The sequence below is a fragment of the Chionomys nivalis genome, chromosome 2 (assembly GCF_950005125.1).
Source record: "Chionomys nivalis chromosome 2, mChiNiv1.1, whole genome shotgun sequence".
NCBI lineage: Eukaryota > Metazoa > Chordata > Mammalia > Rodentia > Cricetidae > Chionomys > Chionomys nivalis.
This window is the reverse complement of record NC_080087.1, coordinates 86362947-86375155: the sequence shown is the minus strand read 5'-3', so window position 1 is coordinate 86375155 and position 12209 is coordinate 86362947.

The window sequence follows — 12209 nt, the reverse complement described above, 5'->3', positions numbered from 1 at the left end:
CACTAAGTTCCTCCCACTGGCAGCCAGCTCCTCCAACTCCAATGGCACCACCAGCTGTGTGCAGAGGCCCAGGAATGGGGATTTGAGCGTATCCCGCCTCTGAACCCAATGCTCTACGCTTTCCCCCCAGATTCTGACATCTGCACTTAGTTGGTATCACGCCCTACCTAGAGCAAAACCTCGGTGAGGGGGCAGGCGAGGGTGCTGGACTCTGGTTACCCAGAGTTCCCCATGACCTGGCTCTACTAACCTCCCCCGCCCCCATCAGATTTAGGTCTGCGTGCTCTTTAAGCCTTTGTTCTCTTGCTCACTAAGATAGCTGTTCCCGCCATTTAGCCTGCTCACCCCTGGCCATTCACCTAGAAAATTTCTATGCATATTTTATTTTTATTTTTAAAGATTTGTGTGTGTGTGTGTATGCGTGTGCGTGCAGTGCCCACAGAGAGGTCAGAAGAGGAGGCTGAATCCCCTAGAACTGGAGTTACAGGTGGTTGTGAGCCACCATGTAGGTGCTGGGAACCAAACCTGGGTTCTCTGCAGAACAACCAGTGCTCTTAACCTCCAAGCCATCACTCCAGCCCCAGTACGTGTATTTTAAAACTAAGCTTGGGTATCAAGGCCCTGGCCCTGGCCCTTCTAGTTACATGTTCACCATGTCCTTGGATGTGTGACTCCTAAAATCAAGCCTTGGATAGCAGGGCAGCTTCTGCCTGGCACCCAGTAAGTGCTTCTTATTATGTACTCTAAGGATCCTGCTGGTCCTTGTATTCTCCAAAAGGTCAAAGATCACCACAGCTAGTCCAATCCCTGCCTGGACGATGGAGGAAGTTCAAAGCCAGCCTGGGCAACTTAGGGAGACCCTGTGTCAAAATAAGTACAAAAGGGACTGGGGGTATAGTTGAGATACAATACTTTCGCAGCACACATCCATCCCCAGTATCATAAAAAGGGGAAACTGAGTCCTGGGAGCAGCAATAACTTGTTCATGGCCAGTTGGATGGTAGGTACAGGACCTAGCGGCAGGGAGGCGGGAAACCTCTTCTGAAAATATCCAGTGGTCGAGGTTTTGGGCCACAGCTGCAGCTCTTCAGCTTCTTTTGCAAAGGCAAACACTAATAATCCACAAATAAACGGACTATCATTGAGTGCCAATAAAACTTTATTGGCAGATTGTGAGATGTGAATTTCTATCATTTTCATGTGCCATAAAATGTTCTTTTAATTTTTTTCACCAGAAAAGATTTATTTTCATTTTGTGTATATGATAGTTCTGCCTGCATGTACGTATGTGCATCGCATGTATGCATTGAAGCCCTTGGAGGCATGAAGAGGGCATCAGATCCCCTGGAGCTGGAGTTACCGGTGGCTGTAAGCTGCCATGCAGATGCTGGGTCATCTGGAAGACCAGCCAGTGTTCTTAACCACCGACTCACCTCTCCATATGGGGGCTTTGCTGGATGATCCCTGGTCTGGGGTGAGAACCAAGTAAATTTGCCTCAGCCTTGTTGGAGACCAGGGTAGCCCATTATCCCATAAGGACCCAGAGTCTGCTGCACAGAAGGAAGAATTAGAATTATTCTTTTTTTTTTTTTCTTTTTCGAGACAGGGTTTCTCTGTGGTTTTGGAGCCTGTCCTGAAACTAACTCTTGTAGACCCGGCTGGTCTCGAACTCACAGAGATCCACCTGCCTCTGCCTCCCAAGTGCTGGGATTAAAGGCGTGCGCCACCACCGCCCGGCGAATTAGAATTATTCTACTCCAGGCACAGTGCATACCCCGCAAACAAAGGGAACCGACATACAAACGAAATAGCTAAGCCACTGTTGAACCGACCAGCTAGTAATGAGGCCCTTGCTCTTGGGTTTGAAGTTAGCAGCTCCCATCTCTGAGATTCGTTAGTCCTAACTGAACCCTTTTCTTCCAATCTTCCTCACTGACCTGTAGGCAGGCATCTTCCCTACCCGCTCCTGCCCACCTGCCCAAGGCTGTGAGGGTCCTAAGAGGAGCCATGGAGTACCTGGGAGGTATAGGCCACCTCCTTAACCTCACCTACCCAAGTACAGCCCTACCTTCAGCCTGGCGAGCTAACAGAGGAGCTAACAGAGGGGTCAGATGCAGCTTCGGGGTTGAATACGGTAGGAAGGAGTTTTGGAGCAAACAAAGGACCCTGGTTATGTACCAGGGTGGGGAGGAACTGGGCAGATCCACAGGAGACATTCTAGGAAGCAGAATGTCCAAGACACAGGTGTGGAAACAGAAGCTGGCAGAAGACAAGGCCTCCATGAGTTCATTAGAATGGCCACAAGAAGGTCTTCACTAGGTAGGACAAGGAGCAGCCAGAGTGACCCTGGAAGGAGCAGAGGGTTAGCAGAGCCTGGATGGGCTCAGCAGAGTTGGCTGAATGCCAAGAGTTGGGTGCCCATCTCCCGAGTGATGGAGAAGTGGAGGTCCGTGCCACCCTGGCAGGGCCTTTTCCATTCCACATTTAGACTCAGCTTTGTCCCCTTTGGTCGGCTAGTCATCCATTTATTCCACAAACATCACGGAGAGCTGGGGATTTGGCTGTGTGCTGCACACAAAGCTGGCCTCTCACGCTCAAGGCCTTGAGATTGAGTTTGGTCTCCGGCACACACACACACATACACACACACACACACACACTACAATAGAAAAGTCAAAAGAAAAACCTTCACAGAATGTCAACAGTCTGTCCTAATCTGTCATAGATGCCCTTTTTAGATCAAGGTTTGGGACAGACATGACCCTTGCCCTCACGGGACTGACAATCCTGTATGGACAAGAGGCAATAGCCATATTCATGTGGCTGATGCCATTTCAGAAATCAAGAGGAATGGGTAACAAAATGTGGCCTGGTTGTGCCCAGGAGACATTTTGGGAGGGCTTTCCCAGGTAGGTGACATAGACAGTCAAAACTGGAAGATGACCTAAGCCCGAGGAATACTTGTGACTTCCAACAACTCTGGAAGCAAAGGCAGGTTTTAAGTTCTACAGGCTACCTGTGACGAGAAAGAAGCCTGAAGATATCAATGGCAGAATTCTTGTCTGGAATCCAACAGTAAGGGGCTAGGTGGCCAGTCCCTATAGAATGCAAGGAGCTTAGTTAACAGCAGGTTAAGGCTCTGGAGAGCCTCTGTGGGCTGGGCCCGGACAGCGATCCCATAGATCTGATTGACCTTTGCAAAGGCCCCTGACTACCTGTGAGCAGTGACCTCAGGAGGGCTGGCAGTGTGAGAGGCCTGTCCTTCCTGGTGGCTGGTATGTGGCCAAGTGTCTGGATCCTGCCAGGTTTTCCCCTCAGACAGAGCAGGCGTGTTAGGTTCGGCAGGACGTGGGTGGTGGGCAGGCCCTGAGACTGCGACTCTTGGCCTGTTTCTGGCGTGGGCTTGGCGTGCGGCCGCGGGGGAGCTGTGTGTGGGCAAGTCCTGGGGCTGCCTGCCTGCCATCCCCAGACACAGGCGCTCCTGGCAGACTGGCTCACCTGGGTCCTGCTCTCCTATGGTGGAAGAGAGCCAGAGACAAGGAAAGCAGCAGGGGCAGGGGGAGGAGGGGCAAAGAACTCCTGGGGCCCCCGAAGCAAGCCCAAGGGACAGGGCCCTCTCCTGCTAGGAGTTTGTCCATTCATCATAGCACTCTGTAAGCAGAGGCCTACTGTGTGCCAAACAGAACCCGCACACACCACCACAGGGCCATATTGGCAGGCAGACTATGGGGTACAATTGTGTTTGGTCCTAGGACAAACCTTGAAATGGGCACACCTCCCACAAGCAAAGGCCCCTCTCTGAGGCATGTCAGATGCTGCCCCTCTCTCTGAAGTCCCCATGTCTTTGGTGGCACCTGGGCATTCCGGATAGCGCTGGCCCCAAAGACATAGAGTAGTGTCGTGAGGTTTAAGGGTGCAGGCTACCTTAGTGGTGAGGTTTAAGGGTGCAGGCTCCCTTAGTGGTGAGGTTTAAGGGTGCAGGCTCCCTTAGTGGTGAGGTTTAAGGGTGCAGGCTCTCCCTTAGTGGTTCTTGAGTGATAGGTGGTTCGTATCTGTGTAGAAGACCAATGAACACGGCAAAGGGACCTGGGGAGAGCAAGCCGAGCTGTGTGAGCGTCTGTGTGGGTGAGCATGGCCCATGCCAGCCTGGAGTTCATGGTGGCTGCCAGAAGCAGCAAGGCCTGTGCCTGTTCATGTATGCATATGCCTGTGTGTCCATGCAAGTGTACACATATCCGCACACCAGCGTGCTTATGTGACTGTGGGTATGCTTGTGTGTATGCAGCGTGCACGATGATGGCCCAAGAACAGGCCTAAACTTTACTGGCCTCAGAACCCCTCTGGGTCTGTGTGGCTGAGCGGAGACCTTATAGTCTGCATTTCTATCCCCCACCCTCCTTCCTGACAAGTGTTGACTCAGGGCTGGGCAGCCTTGCTTCAGGATTTCCTGGTCAGGCAGAAGTGGTGCGTGAAAACGGAACAATTATGTCCTAAGTGGACCCTGAGGGTCTGGACTGGGCAGTGCCCTTTGGGGCTGAAGCCAAGAAACCATGTACAAATTCTAAGCCTGGACTGGGTCATCACGGGCAGCCATAAGAAGCCCTTGTCCCCAAACAAGAGCCTAAAACGTCCTAAAACATTTCCTTAGGGTTCTCTGGCTGCACAGGCTGGGGTGTAAACCCAGCACACACACACACACACACACACACACACACACACACACACACACACACACTTAACACAATGGAGGTAAGAACAGCTCCACATAAGGAAAGAAGAGTTATATACAGGCTCAGACTCCTACCCACTAGGCAACTGTACCTCTCATTTGTCCCATGCCCCAAAGCCTTAAAAAATAAACGTAAAACTCTGAGAGAAGAGAGAGAGATGGTCCACGCATCCAAAAGGAAGTCAGAAGTCCCAAGTGGATTCTACCCTATTTGGGAGCATAGAACCTTTGGAGGTTCTGCCTCACCAGTGGGAGCTCTTGGGAAATGCAGTCCTAGGCCACGCCCACCTGTTTAGTCAGCTCTAGGGTCATAACCAGGTACCTCTGTTGTCTACTGAAGAGAGCTGGCTGAATGCGGGGCTTCCAGGGAGCAGCCACTCACTGTGATAAAACTGAGCCTCCGCTATTCCACCTCTGTCCCCATGGTGTGGCCTCAGGACTGGGAACAGGGCTACACTCAAGCCGGGAGCCTAGGATGGGGATGGAATTCATGTCCTTGTCAGTTCCTCCTGGCTGCTGCTTTCCCTAGCCTGGGACAGGGAGCAGGGCTTGTCCTGACACAGTTGCTAAAGCCACTCTTCTCCTCCATCACCTCCTTCCTGGAGTGGACAGGCCCTCTCTCCCAGCAGGGTCAGCACAAGCAAACAGTCCCACGGGCAGCTCCAGAACACGGACGGCCTGATGAGCAAGACCCAAGGTGCTGATCCCCGACTCTCGGCTCTGCATCCTGCCCCCACGCCTATTTCAGTCAAACCAGCTTCTCTTCGACCCCTTGCTTTGGTGGGATCCTCTCCTAGCCAGGGTCTAAGGTGTGAGGCTCCAGGGAGTGATCAGTGAGAAGTAATTGGCTTTTGCCGAGGGGCTCCAGGACCCCACCACAGGCCTGTCCTAAGTCTAGGGTGCTTCAGAAAGCCGGTGTCTTTGAAAAGCACACTGGTACCTCCCCCGCCCCCATGCGCATACACTGTGGCGGTGGCGGTGGGACAGTCCTTGTGTACTGGGTCCTGGTCCAGACCACACCAGGCAGCCGCGAGCAGGGTGAGCCATTAATGATTAACTCTGGGCCCGGGCCTTGACCTCCAGGGCCTCTCAGTAAACAGGCCTTCCTGGCCAAGTGTCCACAGCCTGCTGGAGCCTGCTGGGCCCCTCTGGCCCTTCTGCCCCTTGCCCTCTCTGGCATTCATGGCTCAGGCTCTACTCCCCCCTTCTCAACATTTCAATGGAAGCAGTAGCTGGACGGCCTGGACACGTGGGGCCCTTTCCCCTAGCACCCCTCATTGGCCTACCCCCTGTTCCAACCCAAACCCCAGGCATAGTCTGTGGTACCTCTGATATTGGGTTTTCCAGCTGGGGAAACCAGCAGTCTCAACGCCTATAATTCCTGACGGCGGTTTCTGTGGACACGCTGACATGTGGGACTCGCAATGGCATCTGCCATGCTAGTCACACTAAGAGGCTGGCCAGACAGAACTGTGACAAGTAACCATGACTGCATTATCCTCACCATCAAAGTCCTCCCAACAGCCACCCTACCTTCAGGTTCTCCTGTCCCTGGCATCTCCGACACCACCCAGGGCTGACGACATTGAAGCCAGGTATGGTGACCCAGACCTATTTACCCAGACCCAGCCAGCAACTGGGGAGGGTGAAGTAGGATTGCAGTTCAACCGAGATCCTGGCTCAGTATATGATAGCGACGAAGAGGGCTGAGGCTATCGCTAGCGGTTGAGCGCTTGCTACTATGCTTGAGGTCCCGAGTTCAATCCCAGCACTTAAAACACAAAAGCTGAGCTTGCCCTGGTTTGGGGGATGGATAGAGTTGGGGCATCACTAAGGCAGTGCTGGACCTTAGACAGGCTGGGCGGCCGCTAGGGTCTTCTGAGACCTCTGGCCTAACAAGTATGGCGAGGAAAACCCTGATTCAGAGCCTGATGGAGCAGAAGGCCGACTGCTTCCAACCCCTCCCTTTCCTGGGCCAGCCCAGGTGGGGACCCTGGAGGCTCAGTAGCAGATCCTGACCTGGGCAGTGGTAGCAAGATGTGGGAAGTACTGGCCGCAGGCAGAGGCTCCTTGAGCGGGAAGGTACCCCTTCCCCCACCCTCATGGAGACCATGCATTTGCTGCCAACAGGCAAGCTCCCCAGCTGTCAGCAGGTCTCCTGGTCCTTAGGCAGGCCTTTCTCTAAGACTTTATCCTCCCAGGGATGGAGGGGCAGGTGACGAGGTGCAGGACCCTCTTCCTGCCTCATTACAGACTAAACCTGGGTCCTACGGGGACCTGCTCCTCCTGCTCCACCTGCTTCACTCTGGCTGGAGAACATTTGGGCCTCCGGGCATTTCAGAGGACAGATCAGGGCTGGCCAATGGGGTTGGTTCTGGTGGCTGAGGCTGAAGTGAGGTGTCTGCTTACTGCTAAGTCTTGGTTTGATAGTCTCTCTCCAAGGACCAGCTGGGTGACCGGACTCTAGAGATGAGTGACAGGGGCTTTAGAGGCCCAGGAAGGAAGCCAGGCCAGCAGTCCCCAGGGGTACTGGCAGCTCCGGAGCAAAGGGCAGGTTGGCTCTGGCCAGAGGAAGCAGGGCAGGGGCCAGCATAAAGATGGAGGCTGGCCTCGCGGTGACTGATCAAATGGGAGGCCTTTGTCCTGGGACCCCATCAGAGAGGCAGAAATGGGGTCAGCAAGGATGAGGGGAATAAATCAGAAGAAGGGTAAAGCTACAAGCAGTTCTGACAAAAGGCCAAGCAGGGAGAGAAGAGGGGCCACCGGGGATAGGGCGGCACGGCAGGGATTTAGGGACATCTCCAAACACCCCCGACCCCGCATGCACCTGAGCCTGGGGAGTTTTGCAGCAGCCAAGCTGGGATTGTGGAGTGGAATGCTCCTAAGAGAGCTACCAAGGACCGCCTCTGACCTTCCCAGTTATTACCCTTGACCTCTTCCCGCATAGAAACCCTCACCTTCCCCACCCCCAGGTCTCACAAGAGAGTTGCTGTATCTGAGTTCTTCTGCTCACGGGTATATCTGTGTTGCTGTGGCTGAAACCTTGTGTGTCTGGGAGACTCTCCTACCCGGGACGCCCTGGGCATCAGAACAAAGGCTTCTCTCTGAGCCAGACCCTGTGAGGTCAGACCTCATGGAAGCTGAATTGCTAGGAGGCCAGTTCTCTGCTCTTGCATGGGCCCAAGAGACCCTCCTAGGCCATGCTGGAAAAGAGAAGGCCATCGTCCCTGGGAACCACACAGTAACAGGTGGAGAGAGAACCTGTTGGGCCCAGTGCCTTGCACAGCCAGTATCCAGACTGTGCACTGGAAGGAGTTCCAAGTGCTCCTGGAGTGGGCCACAGAATGTTTCTTGCCCCTAAAGAAGTTCAGTGTGCATGCACATGTGTGTGCATGTGTGCATGTATGTGTGTGTGTGTGTGTCTGCACCCATGTAACATTCAACATTCCCTGGCCCATGAACTTTACCCATGTGCTCAGCACCCCTCATTCAGAAATCTCAAGGGTTCCCAATTGTACAAGGGACCAACCTGATTTCTCTGCTGGTCTCTACCAGGCCCCACCCAGCCTATCCCCCATGGCCCCTTTACACACCCAGCGCAGCCAGGCAGGTCCCCCCTCAGGCACTATTCTTCAAGCCAGCTCTGTGCAGATGTTTGGAGGTTTGTGCACCTGGGGCTATTCTGCATTTGTGGCGTCTGCCTCGGCTAGGCTAGGGTCTGAATTGGGTGAGAAGGTGTGCCGGGGAAGAAATCTGACTTGCACTGGTTTGAGCAGAAAAGGAATTTGAGGGTTCTTGCCATGGAAAAAATCCAGATGGTGCCGGCTCAGGTACAGCTCTGGATCACAGTTTAAGGATCCCTCTCGGCTGCCCTCACCTTCCTTCACCTCTGAACTAGGTCACATCAAGAAAGTCACTAGGGTCCCCGTCTCGCGATTGGCCACACGAGGAAAGTGAAGCTGTCATGCTGCCTGGGTGTGCGTCTGGCTGAACGCTGACTGATATTTTCCTTCCTCAGAGTCTCAGCTGATAGTAAGTGCACAGCCTACTGCCTGACACACACTGAACCCTCAGTGTAGCTGTTGGCTCTCACGGCAGGGTTGTGAGGGTGGAGAATCCAGGTCATTCTGCAGAACTGGACAGGGCTCACCACTGACCAAAGGAATGATCGTGACTGCCTCCCTCCCTGGCCTCCAAGGTCATAAGTCGCAAATGCTCACATGACATGTACACATGCATTCACATACAAACCTAGCCTGGCTGCCCCAAGACCCAGCCACCTGCTGGAAAACTAAGAACTGCCTCTTCAAACTAATGATTAAGAATCAGCATTGACTATTCAAACTGAAACTCTCTCAACCCCTCCCTGAAGGGCTTTGCTCTTCTAGAGCCCGTGGGTGAAAAGCTCTTACCATAGTGGAAAATGTATTCTGCCGAAACGGAAGCCTTCCTCAATTTAGCTGAATCACTTTCTGGTGGTTAGGGAAGTCCTGGTCAACTCACGCCTGTCCCCTGATGCCTGTGGGCTTAGCCAGGCTGGGAGACCCCCAGTCAATAGCCCCCTCTGACAGGAGTCATGTCTGTCTGAGCTCCAGGCCTTGACTCTAAGACTCTTCACGGCTGGGCGTCCTCTTATATCTGTCTCCTGTCCCCAAGGCAGAAAACCAAAGCCCTACACAGCCGGGCCAGGGGCATATCTAGAGATGAGAATGGGCAGGTAGCAGGGGATGCGGAGAGACCTGGGCACACCTGGCAGCTCCCACGGGCTTGTGGTCTCTGCCTGGACTTCTTGTCAGAGGTGGCTGTGCTTCTGAATGGATACTGTGTCCCTGTGATTACAGCTTGTGAGATCTAGAACATGGCAGGTACCAGGACCCCAATCCTACAGTGCTCAAGGACCTAGAGGCCTCAGAAGGGCCTAGTTACTCAGGTGAACTTCTGAAGAATAGGATCTGGAGTTGGTTTCCAGAGGTCAGGAAGAGATCCTTAGTCTCACCTCATGTCCCAGGAGCCCAAGTCCATGGACCGAGGCACTTGGCTTAGATGTGGCAGGTACCTGCCTGGCTGGACCCAGGTTGGATGGAGATTGACACTTCTGGGGCTCCTGCACCCCCTCATCCTAGGAGACCCAGGAAGAAACCGAGATGTAGCCAATTAGACATTATGTCTTAAATGTGCCAAATTGAAAGTCAGGGAGGCTCTGTAGACAGTAGGTACCTCACAGGTGCCTGAAACCAGTCACCTTGGGGATAAGTTTGCTTCATCCCCATGTTCCTGCCTTTGCTCTTCCCTTAGCTCTCTAGAGATCGGCTGGAACTGTTGACAGGGTATGCACGAGCATGGTACAGCAACTTGAGATTCTTAATGGAGTCAGAGACCCAAGAACACCCAAGTTCACTTTGGTGAGCTAAAGGGTGCCGAGCCTTTGCTGCAGTCTAGCCCCAACGGCTGGGGCTATGTCCTGGCCAACCCTGTAACACTCCATTTTTAACTTGGGTGTCAGCGGAAAAAAGCAACCAGTTTGATGTGACCTTCGTCCCTCAAGCCCCCTAAGGAGATTGAGTGACATCACTGCCTAAGACCCCAAACCAGCAGGCTCAGGGACACCCCCCATCCCCACCCCAGAGCTCAATGCCCAGCAGGCATCTGCTTGCCCTGCCCCAGGGCTAAACGGCCCAGAGTTCCCCAAGTCCTCCCACACCCACTTGGACCAGGTCCTCCACAGGCTCTGTCAGCCAACGTTTGAGAAATTAGGTGAGGGGGGCCTGGGACGAGGGTGAAGAAGGGAACAATTTATGTCTAAAAGTCATCCTAAAATCTTCAACATACTTTTTTATTTTTCAAAACAAAAAGCTATAAACATGTGGGGGGGGTGAACCTAGCGTTGTGGGAAATGAGTCAGACAGCCATAAAATGTGTTTTTCTGAGCCGAGGGGATTATTTTACATCTTGTGGCATGAAGACACCAAGAGGAAGCTGTTCTTTAGATCCCTGGTGGGGCTGCACACTCTGCTGGGTTGGAACTCACTGTCACCTCCTTTCCTGAGCTAGAGACTCTTGTCCCAGAGCAGATGAGTTCTGTGACTCCTTGTCACCTCCCTGTGCCTCTTCCCTCTGCCTTCCCAAACTCACCTCTTATTTTTCCAAGCCAGAGTGAGGCTGTAAAGGGATTGTAACTTTAAGACTTGTAGTCTTTGACAACTGGGGTACACTGTGGCGATCCTTTGGGGATCCCTTACCTCCCAATACTCATCTTAGACAATTTGGGTGAGGCTGACCCCACCTTTAATGTAGACAGGGCAAGGACGTGACTCTGTATTGACCAATCAACACCTTCTATTCTCCTGGATACAGCATCTGCTTCAGCTGACGGTCGGACCAACTTCTGATGTGGCTACCAGCTTGAAGGGAGAAATCTGACCATCATAATGAAACCTGTTACTTTGTAGCTGATTTTTGAAAATGATTTCAAAAGGAAATAAGAGATCTGTCAGAGAATGCATCTGTATGGCATTGGTGCTCAGCGAACAGATTTCTTTTCCTCTAGTTCGCTTTTCTGCTTGCTCTGATAAACACTCTGGCCAAAAGTCACTTAAGGGGGGAAAGGGTTTATTTGGCTTACGCTTCCAGATCACAGTCTGCCACCGATGGAGGTCAGGGCAGGAACTGAAGCAGAAACCATGGAGGGACAGTGTTGGCTATGGTCTCTGCTCACATCCAGCTAGCTTCTTATATAACCCGGGATAACCTGCCAAGGAATGGAATTACCCATAGTGGGCTAGGCCCTCCTTTGTCAGTTAGCATTCAAGACAGTGTCCTGCAGACATCCCACAGGCCAACATAATGGAGGCAATTCTTCAGCAAAGGCTCCCTCTCATCAGAAGGCTGTAACCGGTTGACAGTAAAAACTAGCCCAGACACCTTCCTCGCTATCAAGGACTGTTCTCAACCCTAGTGAGTAAGGGGCCAAAGATACAACCTGTTTCTTTGGAAGCCCTTTCGATGGCCAGAGGACAAGGTCCTTCCAATGGTCACTGCATAACCAGAGCCCCATGATGGGCTGTGTTACCTGTCAGGAGAGACTGAGGCAGGGCAGGAGACAGGAGCTCGTCTAAGGCCCAGACCACATTGGCTGGCTCCAGAGACGCCCTGGGCTCACAGACTGACTTTCTCTTCTGGAGCAGTGATGATGGAGTCACCCTGAGTCATCTCACGCTCTTCTGCGCTCCGTGCTTTCCCCCAGGAAAAGGGACAGGCGCAGTGGGCACCAACCATTCTCCCACCTCAGCGTCCATTTCTCTCCTCTAAGCTCCGTATTCATTTTCTTTGAAGATCTTCATGTCCCCACATTCACCCATTCTGTGTCATTTGAGTGGAGAGGGTTGGCCTGTCAACATCTTCCTTTCTCCGGCATTCAGGGACTCCATCAGTGAGGAGCCTAAGGCCCAACAGAGCTCAATTCCAGAGCTTGATTTTTTTT